Here is an 18,662-nt window from a genome sequence, read left to right as displayed (position 1 = left end):
AACCCCATCTGTAGGTCATCTGCAGACTGGGCAGTGTGTGGTGCCTTTTATTTCATGTGTTACCCACAGAGCACCTATCCGTGTACTGCAGAAGGTAGTGTGAGGATTGCAGTCTGTAGATGGTGACAGCTGTGAGAGTTGCTGACTTCACATCCCTCATAGGACATAAGTTGCAACAAACCTTGTTACAACGGTAAATGTATGAGGTTATCACAGCAACATGTCAGCATTGGCCCTGTGTATGTGCCTCCAGCCACAACTCTGTCAACCTTTGTACATATGTCATGCAGTAAGAGGTGGATACGTGCTGTACACCATAATTAGTGACATCATAACTGATAAAAAGCCAGTGAGATATCAGACTGCTACACATTTTATGTATAGTAGGGGCTATATCTGATGACATCACCTGGGCATTCTGTGGTTGTGTGTACAGTACTGGGGTCTGTACGTAAGGTGAATGTCCAAAGTGTGTGGACTGACAATATGTACTTTGGCCTGTGTACATACTGTGGTAGATGTTATGTTTTTGGCCCTGTTCTATCTGATATTACATGCTGCTCCACTGTATGTTACCTTATCAGCTTATATGTTTGTAGGTCCATACACACATCCCATACCACAGACAGGCACCAGACCACACTGTGTAGTGGCCCAGTATATGTAGGTTAGTGTGTGAGTAGCACATGTGCGGATGGTGTTGAACAAATAGTCGATATACTGTAATATAATGCTAGCTTACCATACGTGGCTGTAGCTGTGTTCACATTGGCTGTGGTTATGCACTTTCTCACTGATGTATTTTACTCTATGCTTTGACATGCCTGTAGAGACTGCTATACATGCATGTACATGTGCAATCCCCGATAGGAAATGTAGGCCAGTGTTGGGCCAGTCTGCCTGTAGCCTGCACAGTGCTTTGCTACATGCCTAGCAGCCCAGTGCATGTACCCAGTGAAATGTCATGTCCAGATACTTGCCAGATGTACTGCTGCTGGTCATCCCTTAACAGTCATGTATGTCATACAGAGCAGTGGGATGCTGTACAGATGTATGTCAATATCTAGTGGGTAGTATGTGGCCATGGCACCTCTGTACCACTGGTTATTATGTGTCAAGACAAACAGGGGTGTGTGAATGTATACTTGCACTAAGGGGTTCTGTGTATACCTCTGGACTGTCCAGAGTGTGACAGAATGTTCACATATATTAGCCAATATGTCTGCTGTAGTCCACAGGAACATTACATGCTAGCAGCGGTGCAGTACTATGATGTCTTTAGGAAGCCTGTCAGTAGCCAATAGTGCACATTTTAAAAGCAGATGTGACCTCCCACACACACCATGTCTATGAAGACAATCCCTATTACAATAGCAATAGTCTACAAATATGCCTGCTATACACACCTGACATACCCTTGCACTACGGAGTTGGGACTATAGGGGCTGAGGTATAGCTACACCCCATGTTCAGGACATATGGTGAAAATATATTTAAATATAATTATCCAGATATCTATATAGATATATAAACATATACATATTGACATATATAGATGGATATGTATATGTACACACACACACACACACACACACACACACACACACACACACATATATATATATATATATATATATACACACATACATATAAGCACCCAGATATATACATATACAGAGCAATGTATATCTACACATATACAGATAGAGATACATATGTATATATACGTATGGATATCTACATATGTACTGACAGTATTAGACATATCAGAATAGATATGCATGCACATATAGTTATAGATATCTACATATATACCAACATAACTAGGCATATCTGTACACATAGGATGTGCATACATATATAGCTATATAGACATATATCTATATATACATATACGTTATACACACACACACACACACACACACACACACATATATATATATATATATATATATATATATATATATATATATACAAAGAGATGTACACATGAATCTATACTCCGGGTATCACTTCTGTGTCACTGTTAGACAGAGGCACAGTATACTAACCTCGAAAAAGGGCATAGCAAAATTAATTTAAAATGGGTGGCAAAAGCCAAACAAACTTTGGCTAGGCTTGTAAATGCCCTAGGGCAGATAGCCTAGTATGAAGAACCTATGAACATGGCCATATATATTAGCACTGTACAGATGTGTATATAGACATATGTATGAGTATACATGTGTATGTACATGTAGACATATATAGACCTATTATATGTATACAACCATATTCCTGTCATGAGTAAAAGCCACGGTTGTGTATACCCTCCCACATGAATCACACTGTATGTATCTGCTATCTGCACACATATGTGATGCAACAGTCATAATAATAACAAGGACTACACAATTTAGGAACTAAAGGCGATTGTTCAATACTACTCAATATGTGTATTGATAGCTATATTGGCAAAACAACGGCTGTATTCATAGTGGTCATGGCGTAGTGGTTAAGTGTTGTGACTTCAGTATAAAGGGTCCGGGTTCAAGACCTGCAAGGGCTGTTCATTTTGTTGTTGGGCAGAAAAAGGGCTGTCAGATACAGAGTGGTTAAGACAGTTTTGTGCTGCTTTAAGCACGTTTGCGTGGGTTTGCATGAAGCTAAGTGGTGCTAAGCTATGGGTAAATTTATGGGCACTTACACAGTGTAGGCAGCACTTACCAGTGTGCAAATCAGCTTATATCCCCCATTAACGTACTGTACTTGTCGGGGGATGTTCTGCATGTAACATGTAACCTGGGACCCACCTCACCCTAAACGCTGCATGGTGTCTGCAATGTAAACCACACACTTCATTATCACTACATAGCTAGGTATGGGTCTAGTCCCAGTATTGCCAAGTAACAGTGCGCGTGTATGTGGATGGGTCTACATCAGGTTGCAGGGTATATATGCACCTCAGCGGGCCAACTGTCCATGTGGCACAGGTAATAACCAGTTTAGTAACCTGTGAAATGTGTTTGACTGTACTCCAGATATGTCACAGCCATGGTGTCACCACAGTGACATACCCCGTTGTGGAATATGAATGCAGACCATCCTCATGCTGACACATGTACACCTACAACACAAATGGATAACATTATAGGGCTGCAATCAACCAGTGTTACTACCAGCTATAATGCATCATTGCTGGATGGCTACACTACCCAACAAATATGCATTACACTTTACTCCCTACAAAATGTTACACTACTGTACTGTGGTACACTGTAGTACAGTCACTGTGTGCATCAGAGTCATATCAGCCTTACCTGCATTGATGGTATGGATGACAAGGATGTGGCACAGGTATCATCATATGGACAGGGTGTGATGTTGGTTTGCCAGAGGCCGAGAGTGGGCCTTACATTTGACACCATGTGTGTGGGTGAGGGGTGTACTGTTGGGAGCTGGGCGAGGTGATGTGGTGTGTGTAGGTATGGGTTTGCCCTAGGTGTGTTTGCATAGTGTGTGGGTATGCATGCACACAGTTCTGCCATGTGGCTGCCCTACACAGGTGTTTATGGACAGCTGCAGACCATACATGGCACAGTGTGCAGTTCACTGCCTCTGACCATGGACACGTGGACTGTGCCTGCCAGGGGTTCCACATACACGTCCAAGTACAGGCCTCGATGCGCTACTCTCACCTGCTGATGACATTTGTCCGCTGGCACCAGGTCCCTCCTGGGACTGGCCAGGTCTACTTGCACATGGCCTGCTGTGGTGTGGTCTGGAAAGCACCCCCCCACTGCCTGCTACTGCCACTATGGGAACTCCTTGGTGTCCTAGCATATCCATGTTGACTACCAGCTGTTTGCGTTGCTGGCCTACATCCACGCAGCCATCACCGCACTCCCACCACACCTTCAAGCACATACAGACCACAGTCGATGAAGGCCATCATCTCACCAGACAGTCTATCCATGAACTCAGTTAATCCATGGATAGCACCAGCCAGTTCACAGGCATTGTCATTTGAAGATGTGAATGCAGCCCTCTGCAGCCTCAGGCCTTGTCTGTGATAATGTTCTATATGCGCCTGCACCACCATGACAGCCTGAAACATGCTTCTGCTGGTACCAGCTATGTCACTTCTGCCAGGGGCATGATGTCCAGTGGCCCTACTACAAGCACCTTGGAACATCTGCCTATGTGGTGGCCTGCCAGCCATCTGGCTATGCCTGCTGCGACTGGACACAGTAGGCATGGTTACCATACTTCCCTGTGCACTGCCACAAAACGCCAGCTGTTCCTCTGCTATGGTCACTGGTGATGAGGTATGTGTAGACACTGAAACTGTGTGAGGGGATGGGGTGGCTAAAAGGGGGATGTCAAATGTTGATGCAGTGTCAGCCCCTGACAACCCCACCTGTGCCTCAACAGTACTAGCATCATCTTCGGTGTCTGTATGGACACCAACATCAGACTGCATGCAGGAGGGACCCTGACCCACCTCACCACCTGTGGGGGGAAAACAATAAACGTACTTTAAAACCTGTACAGTATTGCCTAACAGTACACACATGCACACACACACACACACACACATGCACACACACACACACACACACACACACACACACACATACACACACACCTCCATAATAACTACCTTCCCATGGCTTTACAGACAGTCACACATATATGTCCATGCGTTACCCCATCCTGCATCACACTTATTAACATACACACATTAATACCACTCATTAACATCTCAGTCCTCTAAATGCCTGCACAAGTGGCCACAACACAAGGCCTCTTGCTACCTTACCTGCCTGACCTGTGTGTAGTGGTTTTACATGGCCTCACTGCTGTCGTTTGTTATGCACGCTCTGTATGTCTGGACATGATGTGCATGTCCCCTATATGTGTGGGCTACTATGTTGTATCCATAATATCTTGCACTGGTGTGTCATGTGTATATAATTCTCAGTACATTCCAGATATGCTGCTCCTTCAGACTATTATGTGACAAATGTAATATTTGGATACACTCTCTGGTGTTGACTAGTACTTCCCCAATGCATCTGTAGTGCTGCATATGAGGGCTGTAGGTGACCTCTCTACTGACTGCGATATTAAGGGTATACCTGGAGTGTACCTTCACTCTGGATGCCTGTTCCATGATACAGACTACAGAGAAAACATATCACTTGTATTGCTGTTATTTTCCATCAAATATCATGAAATAAATCAAAACAAGCTAATTAAGCTATGTAAGTCAGTCACTCAAAATGACACATTCAAATACCTTTTAAGTGACAATACTGTTGTTATAAATAAAGTAAAATTAGAACTGTCCTTTTAAATGTGACAGGATAACTAAGGTTCATGGCAAATCTAGTAGATTTACATTAGTTGTTAAAATGGTATAATATCTATCAGCTGAACTTTAGTCACATAAAGCAGCCATTGAGTTATTCCTTCACTACCACATATATTTTGCATTAATGTACAATATGATGGACAAGTTTCAGCCAGCTGATGAATCTAAAGCAGCTAAGGTAATTATCAGTTAAATAATTATAGAACTGATTAAGTCAGTACTCCTTAACTCATTAATGACTGTAGTGAACTGGCAGTATCTAAAGCACTGAAGTCTTAGTCAAACAAAACAGTTATATATAGTTATACTACTTTTTCTCACTAATGCTTTACTCAGGACCAACTTCTTGAGATAGCAAATATAATGTTTGGTGTACAATCATAGTTATAACTCAGCAGTAGTGGCCTGTTGTTCAAATATTTTATATTGATTCATTCACGTATAAGTTCATCCAACTGAACAAGACCAACAACACCACCAACCACACAATTTAAGTCTGCTGAATGTGAAAAACAAAAATCCATTACCAGTTACTTGTTGGTGACCTCAGTAGAGTCTAACAAAGTTAGTACTGAGAATAACGATATCTATCAGCAGTTGTGATAGTCGATCAAACACCATTACTTGGTCAAAAGTAACTTTTCTTTGTTTCTCCACTTACTGATCAGACCAGATCCTAAAAAAAAAAAAAAAACTGTAGTATCATAATAGTCTACTCTAGACTTCCCAATTCCATTTTTTTGTGGTCATACTCAAATAAGTGGAAGTAGATGATTTATTTTCATGTTGACCACTTGCAGTCGTTGAGAAAAACAATAGTTCATGAATTCATTCACGCCCATGTTTCCTTTTTCTATACCTTCACTTAATATCCATAACATTGTGACATCTTAGGGTTAACTTCTTTAACTGTCTGACTAATAATAAGCAGCACAAGAAATTGCAAACTTAAAAATAAAATAATGAGGCAAAGATTATTAATATTAACCTAGGAAGTTCTGCAGTTGAAAAAATCACAGTTTTTCACTTGTTATTTATATTTCCATATTATATTCAGTTTTCATAACTGAGACAACTTATATATTATTATGGTTTATGGTGTGAAATGCCATAATATGTTTATAACACATTATACTGGAAATAGTATTAGTTATTTGCTAATAATTCTGAAAATATGTTATGTACTATCTGCATATTAGTATTTCCAAACCAAGTGGGTTACAAATTACTGTATGACATCAGGTGAAAACATTAATGATTTTCAAGAAAGTTTTTGATATTTGTATTGTAAGTTGTACATATTATTTTTGCCATTAATCATACAGATAAGGATATTTGTTCATATTACTGTAAATGTTTCAGTGAACAAGCATTGAGAAAGGAGTTTCTCAAGATTATTTGAACAAAAGTATCCTGACACTAAATGACACTACATTTATAATCAACAAAATGAAATGTAAACAGAAACAGCTTTGAAAATAAATACTCTGTAATCTAATAAAAAAACAATAAACCCCAAAACAAAGACAATTGAGTAATACACAGTCAAAGGATCCATAAAACTATGCAATAAACTTAGTAAATCCATGGCATGGAGGTCAATTATTGAATTAATAAACAGAGAGGTAAACGCTTTCATGAACAATTTCTTCAGACTATTACAAATTAATTCCTTAATTAACAAATTTAAATAAAATCAATTAAATACAAGCCAACTAACATCCAGTAAAAGTATACATCAGAAAATTAATATTACATCATTTCCTCTAAGAATAAAAAACAATAATTAGTAAGAATCAACTAACCCCTTCCTTCCAGAATGGGCTTAATGGAAGCTTTTTCATTCAATCATTTTCCATAATCAGCCCTTAACCTAATGATCTATCTAAGTTCCCTATTTTCTGTAATATTTCATAGATCTCCTTAGATATACCATAATCTTGCTCAAAAAAAAAAAACATACAGCTTAATCAGCTGGTTTTCAACCACTTGTACTGGCTTTGCCAGTATTTAATATAAAAAAAGAAGAATGTGAATCAACTACTATCATTGGGAAGATGACTATTATGATAACATTGCTGTTTTTAGCTTTTTAATAGCATTTATTGTTTGCATTATTTATATTTGTTCGGTGCATTATTTTTAACTTGCTTTTCCATCTCAAGGAAATTCAATAGAATTTAAGAATGTGTGCAGGCTGCTGAGGAGGGTATGATATTTTACAGTTCATAAGGGTTAATTTTTTAAGCATAGCAGCTCCTTCCATTAGAGTTTTAGTTCTATTTCTCTAGGGCTGTCTTCTTTCATCTTTACCTGACATGCTAACTCAGATTTCTCTGTCTTTCTTTCACTCTCTCTATCTCTCTCACTCTTTTTTCCTCTGACATTTTATCCTATCAAGCTACTCCATTGCTCTTATATTCCTTCCATGTAATCTACTTTTCTATCTGAATACTATTCTTTCTTTAAAAAAGTTATTACATTTTTAACAAAAAAATAATCATTAACAATAAAATGTAATAAAGAATTTAAATAATACAAAGAGCAAGAATCATACAACAACTAAGTTACAATAACCAACAATATCTAAAGTATTTACAAAGGTGTCCACTAGGTAAAAATTAACAAGAAGCATTTAAACATCTCAGTTATTCTTGAAAGTTTGGTAACTGCTTGTCTAATAAGTCTTTTAATTTAGACCACAGGTTATAAGATGACGTTGTTCTGATGGATCTTGATTTAATGGTCATTAAGTCTAAGTGACATAGTTCATTTGTGATATTCTTGAGTTCCATACATGAGGGAGACATTTCAGATGTCCTTTTTCCTAGTTATAACCTTTATAGCAACTGCCAGAATAGACCACAACAAAGGATATTTATTTTTTTAAACAATTAGGAACTGGAATATTAAATAAGATCAAAGGTTTTGAGAAAACAAACTTATCCGAGAATAAAGCTTGAAGAAAACTATTAATGTTATCCCAATAGGATTTAAGAACTGCACAATCAAAAACTATATGAGACCAATATGCCTTAGTCTCTATTTTACATCTCCAGCACAAAACATTGTTCTTGCTAACTGATTCCATTTTGTGGCGTATAAAACATGCTCTGTAAAGAAATTTCCAAGAGAACATTCTCCATTTAAGTGAAGAAGTAGTCAGCTTAGATGATTCCAATATTATTTTCTTATCATTATCAGTGGAAAGATTATTATTAACTGAAGAAAAGTAGTCCCAATAATTCTATGAGTAACTTTTTGTTTCATTTCTAATTATTTTATATATTTTAAAAGCTTGCCATCATTAGGTGAGTTCTGCTCTGTAAATATTAAAAAGAATTTAATAACTTAGAAATAGAAATTCTTTTACTTGGTGACATTAAGTCAATTTTATCAATCACAAACTGCCTATAGGATTGTATTTCTAACCACATATCCTTACTTAAATTACATATAATAATTAAGAAAGGTACATAATTCAATTTGCTCTTAGTCAACAACTGAGATCAATAGATAAGATTCTTATCCTTAAATAAGATGATGTTAGCAAGATTTAAGGAATAAATATTGTTTTGTGTGAAAGCAATAGGAAAGAGAAGAAACATCTAATTTTTATAGAGTGTGTTTCAATAAACAAAATTTCAAAATGCATTTAGTAAAAGTGACATGTAATGTGAAATATTTATTTGAAGATTATTTGTTGTTAAATACTTATTTTAAATCCAAATAAATTAATTGTTTAATATTAACAATTTATTAGAATTAGATATGTTGTCAGCATTAAAGCAAAGGACTTCTTGAAACTTTTTCCATTTAGCTGAATAATGTTCATTAATTAATAGAGAAATATTTTTGTTTACAGAAGAGATTGAATACAATTCCAGATCCAGCAAACCAATTCCTCCCATAGACCAATCTCTTGTATGGTGTGTGAGTGCTACTTTAGGTTTATTTGGAAACCACAAAAGTTTAAAATCACTGAATTAAGTTATTTTTTATACACTTTAGGAGGAAATAGAGATATGGATTGTACGATGTGCAGTATCTTTGATAATATAATCATTTTAATGATAGAGAGCCTCTCTTTCATTGTAAAAGATAGTTCATTCTATGTATTTGGAAGATTCTTTATCAAAGATAGACTATTGCTAAAATTTGAGTTTACTATGTCATTATTGTTATTAGCTAAAACTTTTCATAAGTAAGTTAACTAGCCTGTTTGTACCAAATATTTAGTAAACTTCTTATTCCAAATATTAATATTAGAATAAATAAGAAGTATTTTTGTTGTACTGTTACTAAAAATTAAAGCAGCTTTATTATGAAAATGTTCCATAATGTCAAAAATACCAAAAAGAGGGGTGGCTGCAGTGGTACAGCAGTTAGCATTGTCACCTCACAGCAAGAGGTTCTCTGGTTTGATAATCAGCTGGGGTGCCTTCTGTGTGGAGTCTGCATGTCCTCCCTTTGGTGGCATGGGTTTCCTCTGGGTGCTCCGATTTCCTCCCACATCCCAAAGACATGCTGTAGGTGGATACTCTAAATATGCCCTAGGCATGACTGCGTGCGTGTGTGCCTTCCATGGAAGGTTGGGCACCAGGCTGGCAACTCAACACTGTAACGCTCCACTGCCAATCATGAGCAGACAGGTGATCCACTGTGGCGACCCCCAAACTGGAAAAAAGCCGAAACAAGAAGATAAAAAATACCAAAAAGAGAAGCATGATTTCCTTTAACAGTGAGAAGGATGCTGTCTGCAAATAACTGTATTTTGGACGTCATTTCAGGACTTAATTTATAGCCCTCAGTATTTGAATTCATCCTTATATGATTAGCTAAAGGATCCATAACATGGGTAAAGAGCAATGAAGACAAAGAGCATTCTTGCTTAGTTCCTTTAAGTATTTGAATGTTTTTTGAGTAGTGTAAGTGCCTATCTTGAGGTATGCCTGACATCCTCTAAAACGATAAGTAATGAGCTGAATAAAATTATTAGAAAAAGTTAGTTCTTCTAAAGTACAAAAGATATAATCCCAATTAACAGAATCAAAAGCACAATTTATATCCATGCTAATAAGAGCTACATTTTCCTTTGAATTACAACCAGAATCAATTATGGGGTGGTGCTGAGGTAGCATTGTCACCTCACAGTAAGACTCTGTCCGGTTCGATTCTCAGCTAGAGCGTCTTCTGCGTGGAGACATGCGTGAATGGACGTACCTTCATTGAAGGTTGTGCATCAGGGCTGGTAACTCGGCACGTAAAAATCAACTACCAATCATTAGCAGACCGGAGTTCCGCTGTGGCGACGCCTAACTGGGAAAAGTCGAAAGACACAACAGCAAGAATAACAACAAATCTCTTAATATTGTCATATGTATTCCTGTTTAAAATAAAATCTGTTTGGTCTTCATCAACCAAAAATGAAATGAATTTCTTCAGCCTATTAGCATAAATAGACTGAACTATTTAGCTGTCTACATTTAAAAGAGAAATTGGCCTATATGAAGAACATCTAGTTGGGTCCTACTCAGTCTTTAATATAGGAAATATAAGAGTATATTTCCAAGAGGGAGGGACATCAATTAAATCTTGACATGGATGGAATACTTTGTATAGTAAAGTCAGAGCTTCTTTGGGCATTATTTTATACAATTCAGGGATAATTCCATCACTACCAAGAGCCTTATTTTGTTTTAAAGAACTCATTTGAAACTGAATTTCAGACAATGAAAATGGTTTATCAAGTGCATCTACCTGTAAATCTGATAATTTACTTTTGGGATATTTTTTAATAAAGGATCCAACTACTTCTTTGGAATCTAATAAAACTGGATTCTGATCGATTTTGTTAAAACATTCTCTAAATTCCATTAATATATCCCCTATTTCAGTTACATTTTCCTTTTTATTAGGTGAGAAAATCTCTTTAATATGCTTAAGTTTACTAAGTCTCTTAGTCTTGACAGCCAGATTACCCAGTGACTTGGAATTAATAGAAAAGTTTATAAATTTAAACATCACTAAATTAATCATAGTCATATGATTTAAGATTTCTAAATATTTACTATTTAAAGAATTAATTTCTTCAGTTTTATTACTTTTACCTTTTTGATTGTGCAGTTTTAACTTATCAAGTGTCTCTTGAAGCTCATTTAATTCTCTGTCCCATTGTTTTTTTATTGATATACAAACTTGTAATTCTCCCATACATGTAGGCTTTTAATGCATCCTATATATATATATATATATATATATATATATATATATATATATATATATATATATGTATACAAAGTATCACCAATACTGTTAGACTTAATAAATGTTTGCATTTTTGATGTAATAAAGTCCTTAAAATCTGTTACTGTGGTTATATAAGCTGGAATTCTTTACATCTGAACACGATAGTTTGGACTAATTAGTAATACAAAAGAGACTGTGTTATGATCTGAAAGGAGACACAAAATTACTTTATTTTTTTTTATTAAGTTCCAACATAAGTGAACAAACATGTCTTTATTGTCTTTATATGTATCAATGATTTTAGTAAAAGGTAAATACTTATTCCATAGTACAGCTACTCTTCCCTTCTTCATGGTGAGAACTAGATAACACTGAATAACTTCTAGTATTGAGTTTATCTATGTCTTCAGATAAAAGGTGTGTTTCTTGTAAAAAAAAACAGCATTGGAATTAAATAAGTTGAGGTATTTATAAACTTCCCCTCCTGCAGCTATTATTCAAACCATTAATATTAATAGATATGCATTTTAAATAAGTCATATAATGTATAAAAATAATTTGCAAGTAAAATAACCATTAATTTGTTTTTTTAAGCAAGTATTTCAATAAACCTATAGTCAAAGATGTAGAAAACATCAACATTAATCAAAATTGTAAAAAAAGTAGATACCAAAAAAGCAAGTATTTTAATAAACCTATAGTCAAATATGTAGAAAACATTAATATTAATCAAAATTGTAAAAACGTAGATGAAAAAAAACACATATATGTAACCCATTACCCCTTCTTCTTCTTTCGGCTGCTCCTGTTCGGGGTCGCCACAGCAGATCAACTGTTTCCATTTCTTCCTGTCCTCTGCATCTTGCTCTGTCACACCAACCACCTGCATATCCTCTCTCACCACATCCATAAAACTTATCTTAGGCCTTCCTCTTTTCCTGTTACCAGGTAGCTTCATCCTTAGCATCTTTTTCCCAATATACTCTGCATCCCTCCTCAGCACATGTCCAAACCAATGTAATCTTGTCTCTCTGGCTTTGTCTCCAAACCTTCCAACCTGGGCTGACCCTCTAACATACTTATTCCTAATCCTGTCCATCCTTGTCACACTCAGTGCAAATCTTAACATCTTCAACTCTGCCACTTCAAGCTCTGAGTCTTGCCTTTTTGTCAGTGCCACTGTCTCCAACCCATATAGCATAACTGGTCTCACTACCCTCTTGTAGACCTTCCCTTTCACTCTTACTGGTACTAGTCTGTCACAAATCACTCCTGACACTCTTCTCCACCCACTTCATCCAGCCTGTACTCTCTTCTTCACCTCTCTTTCACACTCACCATTACTCTGAACTGTTGATCCCAAGTGCTTAAACTCATCTACCTTTGCCACCTCTACTCCCTGCATCCTCACCATTCCTCTAGCCTCCCTCTCATAAACACACATATATTCTGTCTTAGCCCTGCTGACCTTCATTCCTCTTCTCTCTAAAGCATATCTCCACCTCTCCAGGGTCTCCTCCACCTGTTCTCTACTCTCACTACAGATCACAATGTCATCTGCAAACATCATAGTACACGGGGACTCCTGTCTGATCTCGTCTGTCAACCTGTCCATCACCATTGCAAATAAGAAAGGGCTCAGAGCTGATCCTTGATGTAATCCCACCTCCACCTTAAATGCATCCATCACTCCCACCACAGACCTCACCACTGTCACACTACCCTTGTACATATTCTGTACCACTCTTACATACTTCTCTGACACTCCCGACTTCCTCATACAATACCACAACTCTTCTCTAGGCACCCTGTCATATGCTTTCTCTAAATCCATAAAGACACAATGCAACTCTTTTGGACCTTCTCTGTACTTCTCCATCAACACTCTCAGAGCAAGCATCACATCTGTAGTGCTCTTTCCTGGCATGAAACTATACTGCTGATCACTAATCATCACCTCCCTTCTTAACCTAGCTTCCACTACTCTTTCCCATACCTTCATGCTGTTTAATGATCAGTTTAATCCCTCTGTAGTTACTACAGCTCTGCACATCACCCTTATTCTTAAAAATCGGTACCAAAACACTTTTTCTCCATGCCTCAGGCATCCTCTCACTTTCCAAGATTTCATTAAATAATCTAGTTAAAAACTCCACTGGCATTTCACCTAAACACCTCCATGCTTCCACAGGTATGTCATCTGAACCAACAGCCTTTCTGTTCTTCATCCTCTTCATAGCTATCCTTACTTCCTCCTTGCTAATCCACTGCACTTCATGATTCACCATCCGCACATCATCCAACCTTCTCTCCCTCTCATTCTCTTCATTCATCAACCCCTCAAAGTACTCTTTCCATCTGCTCAACACACTCTTCTCACTTGTGAGTACATTTCCCTCATTATCCTTTATCACCCTAACCTGCTGCACATCTTTACTAGCTCGGTCCCTCTGTCTAACCAGTCGGTACAGGTCCTTTTCTCCCTCCTTAGTGCCAACCTTTTATACAACTCTTCATACGCCTTATTGTTAGCCTTCGCCACCTCTGTCTTTGCCATGCACCTCATCTCCTTATGCTCTTGTCTATTTTCTTCATCTCTTTGACAATCCCACTTCTTCTTCGCCAACCTCTTTCATTCCACCACCAGGTCTCCTTGTCCTCCTTCTTCTTTCCAGATGTCACACCAAGCACATTTCTAGCCATCCCTCTTACTAGCTCTGCTGTAGTTATCCAGCTATTTGGTAACTCTTCACTGTCACCCAGTGCCTGTCTTAACTCTTCCCTGAACATCACCTCACAATTACCCTTTTTCAATTTCCACCATTTGATCCTTGGTGCTGCCCTCACACTCATCCTCCTCTTCTTGATCACCAATGTCATCCTACAAACCACCATCCTATGCTGCCTAACTACACTTTCCCCTGCCTCCACTTTACAGTCTCCAATCTCCTTCAGACTGGCCCTTCTACATAAGATATAATCCACCTGTGTGCATCTTCCTCTACTCCTGTATGTCACCCTATGCTCCTCCCTCTTGTTAAAATACATATTCATCACAGCCATGTCCATCCTTTTCGCAAAATCCACTACCATCTGACCTTCTGCATTTCTTTGCTTAACACCATACCTACCCATCACTTCCTCATCCCATCTGTTCCCTTCACCAACATGCCCATTGAAATATGATCTAATCACCAGTCTCCCTTCATAGAGTTAAAAACTCCCAACCTGAACAGCTTCACTGCTCAAGTCAACCATCCCACAAACAGTTTATTCTCCTCCGCCATTTAATAGAAAATTATTTATAATTTAATAATATAAACTATAATAAGCTCATCAACCACATTAAACAAGCCTATGATAGTAGATATAAAATTATGACTTCAGAAATAAAAAATAACTTATTCTGATTACTATAAATTATGACTGATCAATAAGTAAGTCAATAGAATATTAAATCTGATGTCATGTGTTATAAAATCAAAAGCTTAAACAACTGTGAATAATGTTTGAGATTTTTTTAAAATAAATAACTATTAACTTATTGTAACAATAACATTTGTTTTATGAAAACTGTATCAAAGAGTCAATCATTCAACCCTCAAGATGGATATCAGAGAGTTTGAACAGTTAAGAGTCCCCAAATCCTTTCATTTTTTAAATTCTATCCACTTGTTTTATGATATGTTCACCCTAATCATGCTGCCAGACCACCATCGCTCCAATGCTTTAAGCTGTATGAGTGATGTCAGTGCTAGAAGACATTCATTTGTAAGAAAATGTATGTGGATTAGCCCCACAAACCACAGCTGTGCAACCAAGCCACTACAAGTTTATGTCTGTGAATAAGTAAGGCCTTTCTGTTAAAAGATGCACTGTGTTAACAGGAAGAACCTTGGTGATTTTTCCCAGGCAGAACAGGCACTGTAAATGGTAGCCATTGGGTGGAATTTGTCTTTAGCAAGCACACTTGTCTGTCATCTTTTTGGGGACAAAACAGACCTTAGAAAAATCTTTGCCAAATAAGATAGAGTGAACAAAATGTAACAATCATAGTACACTCAATGCAAACAATTCAGAATAGGTCCCCAAGCATACCTTTTAACTGGGAATTACCTGGAAAGCCCCAAAAGACATACTGGTGACTGATTACTTCTTGTGACAAGAGAATTGAACATAGTACATGCTGTTCTGTCTTTTAGACAGATGTCACATCATCATCTTTGGAGGAAGAAGAGTAGTTTGGTTATGAAGAGCATACAGTTGTTACTTAACCTTGAAGTTAATTAGAAAATACTGTTCATCTCACCATACTTCTAAAACTTAAACATGATGGTAGTATGCTGGTCCAGTAGATGTCTTGGGATAGCCATGTACATTGTATATAACAATTCTTACTGAATACTATTCTTTCTAAATGTCCACATCATTAAGGCCATCACAAAACCACCCACCTTTTTTATTGAGCAAATTTGTTTAAGCATACTTAAACTATTTATGTTTTTATTTTTTACAGCTCATAAACATTCTGTTTTTATATTCTACCATTATAAGAACTGTGAGGTCAGTATACACTGCTGTAGTTATTTCTTCTCTTTGTGCAACAATGCCTTGCGTTATCAAGTATGCATTATACAGAGGCATTTCTTGCTCTAAAGTGTTGGGGATTCTTTAGGACATCCAGTACTCTCCTACAAGTGGATGTGACATCCCTTTTCTGATAAGATGCATGTGCACAGATATGCACATTTCTCATTAAGTCTCAGATATTTCTAAACAGGTTGGCATCTTTTTGTATCAGTTAATTTATTCTGCAGTACTCTACATTCATATGTAAATCTTACCGAGATACACCAACAGGTGGCATCTTCTGCAGCACAATCAATGATGACTGACATGAATGCTCAAGAGCATGTGACCCAGCACTGACCCCTGTCGTTCTCTGGCTGTACTTTCAATAATCAATATGTGCGATACCTAGCACTACTATTTTCTGGGATCTCCTTTTTAACCATTTAGATTGGGTTCATATTTTAAAACCCATGGCCTTATACCATTAAATGTTGTTACTTGCATTGATATTTTGATATGCCTGTAGAAATATTCATCAAACAGTGAATACACAACCTATCAACACTCACACCATCAAAAAGAAAATACCCAACCACCCACACAAATAAATGAGACACACTTCTGCACCCAAATACAATATGTACCACAAAACCAAACTTATCGACACAGTCCCACATAAACACTGAATTGACTATTCATCACATTTAGATACTTGATAATGTTCAAAATAATAAAAAAAAATAATAAAAAATAAAAAGTTAGCAAGTTGACAAACTATGTTTTTGGTTTGCTCAAACTTTCCTAGAAAAAAACAAAATGCACACATGTGCATACTCACCACCAATATCTATCAATGCTATGGTCACACAACAAGATATGGATGAAATACTCTATTACTTTGTGGCTATAATCAAAGAAATCCAACTGGACTATAACAGTAGTCAAACAATTCTGATTCCAACAAGTTATTGTCCCTATTGTTTCTATCATTATACACTATTCCTTGTTGTTTCTATCACTATAGACTTTTCCCTGTTGTTTCTATCACTGTAGACTATTCCCCATTGTTTCTATCTCTGTAGACTATTCCCCCATTGTTTCAATCTCTATAGACTATTCCCTGTTGTTTTTATCACTATAGCCTACTTGCATAAAGATTAAGTAAAGCACACCTTTTTTTCTTATTTGTAAATGATTTAGTTATTCTACATTCTGGGTATTGGTATCTGGTTTAATAGGAAGCTGTTTTCTCTTTCCTGTCAATTTATTTTTTTCAGGATAATTAGTTCCTAATTTCATACTTGAATGTTAAACTGCCAGTAAAACTGACCATTAGAAGCCTAACCAATGCAATTCCCATTACTTGCTCTTCTATCCATAATGATCTGAGTAGAGTTTTAACATTTCTGTCAAGATGCCCCATACAAAATAAACATGGATTTTGTAAACTCAGGCCCGATATAAACTCCTTCAGTGATTGGTTAAAATTTGGAATCATTTCATCAATGGCCTGAACATGCATTCCACAGAGCAGTGCGATTGCTAATAAATAGATCTCTGTCTGTCGGCCATTTAAATCTAAGACTTTCTGTAGCTCGTCTGGGATTTAGATTATGGGATGGACTCCAAAGGCTAGTTGCGGAAAGCACAGCATGCTGAAGGAAGACTTCCACATACCAGCTGTGGATGTGATTTCAGAAGACAAACTGAAAGCAGTCCGAACACTTAGCTGTTCAATATAGGATAATTACAGATTCTGCACACACCCATCTGTTTCCAAAACACATTGCGTGTACCCAACAGAACTTAAATGCAACAAACTGCAATCCTGACTCCATTTTCAACATCCTTGGAGTATGCTATACTTCAGCCATCCCAGGAATAGAAGCTAATACTACAGATTCTGCTGTATTCTATAACAATACTGAAAAAAAAAAAAAGAAAGAAAAATTCAACCTGCTGTTAATGAACTGCAACAGGCTGCAGTAATAGAAGCCATAAATGAGAATGTGTCTGTATGCCCTAGAAGGCAGCCAGCTAGAGTGAGGGCAAGAATGCATCTAAACCAGTTGTCAGACCAGCAATTAATCAACAGGTACTGGTTAGACAGAAAGGTGGTGCAAGCTGTCTGCATTGTGTGTACCCCAAATATGTCTATGCTTACTCAGTAAGGAAACCCCAGCCTCCTTCAAACCAAAGTGTGTCTGAGACTGGTTGTAGTTTCATCTGGGACATTCCAGAGAGATGTGGGGATGCTGTGGGAGTGTCACAGACAGCTGCCAGTCATATCATAGCAAATTCCTGGCCGCAACATGCAGCAATGTGGATGACTACATCCACTTTCCATTCACCTCGTTGGAGCTGTGAACTGTAATGCAAAGCATTGCAAACTTCCCCCATGTACTCAGTGTAATAGATTGCGCGCGTGCGCACACACACACACACACACACACACACACACACACACACACACACACACACACAC

The sequence above is a fragment of the Protopterus annectens genome, chromosome 12.part0 (assembly GCF_019279795.1).
Source record: "Protopterus annectens isolate FY-2018-M chromosome 12.part0, PAN1.0, whole genome shotgun sequence".
Taxonomy (NCBI): Eukaryota; Metazoa; Chordata; order Ceratodontiformes; family Protopteridae; genus Protopterus; species Protopterus annectens.
The sequence above is the reverse complement of the archived record's forward strand: the minus strand, read 5'-3'. Positions refer to the sequence as shown.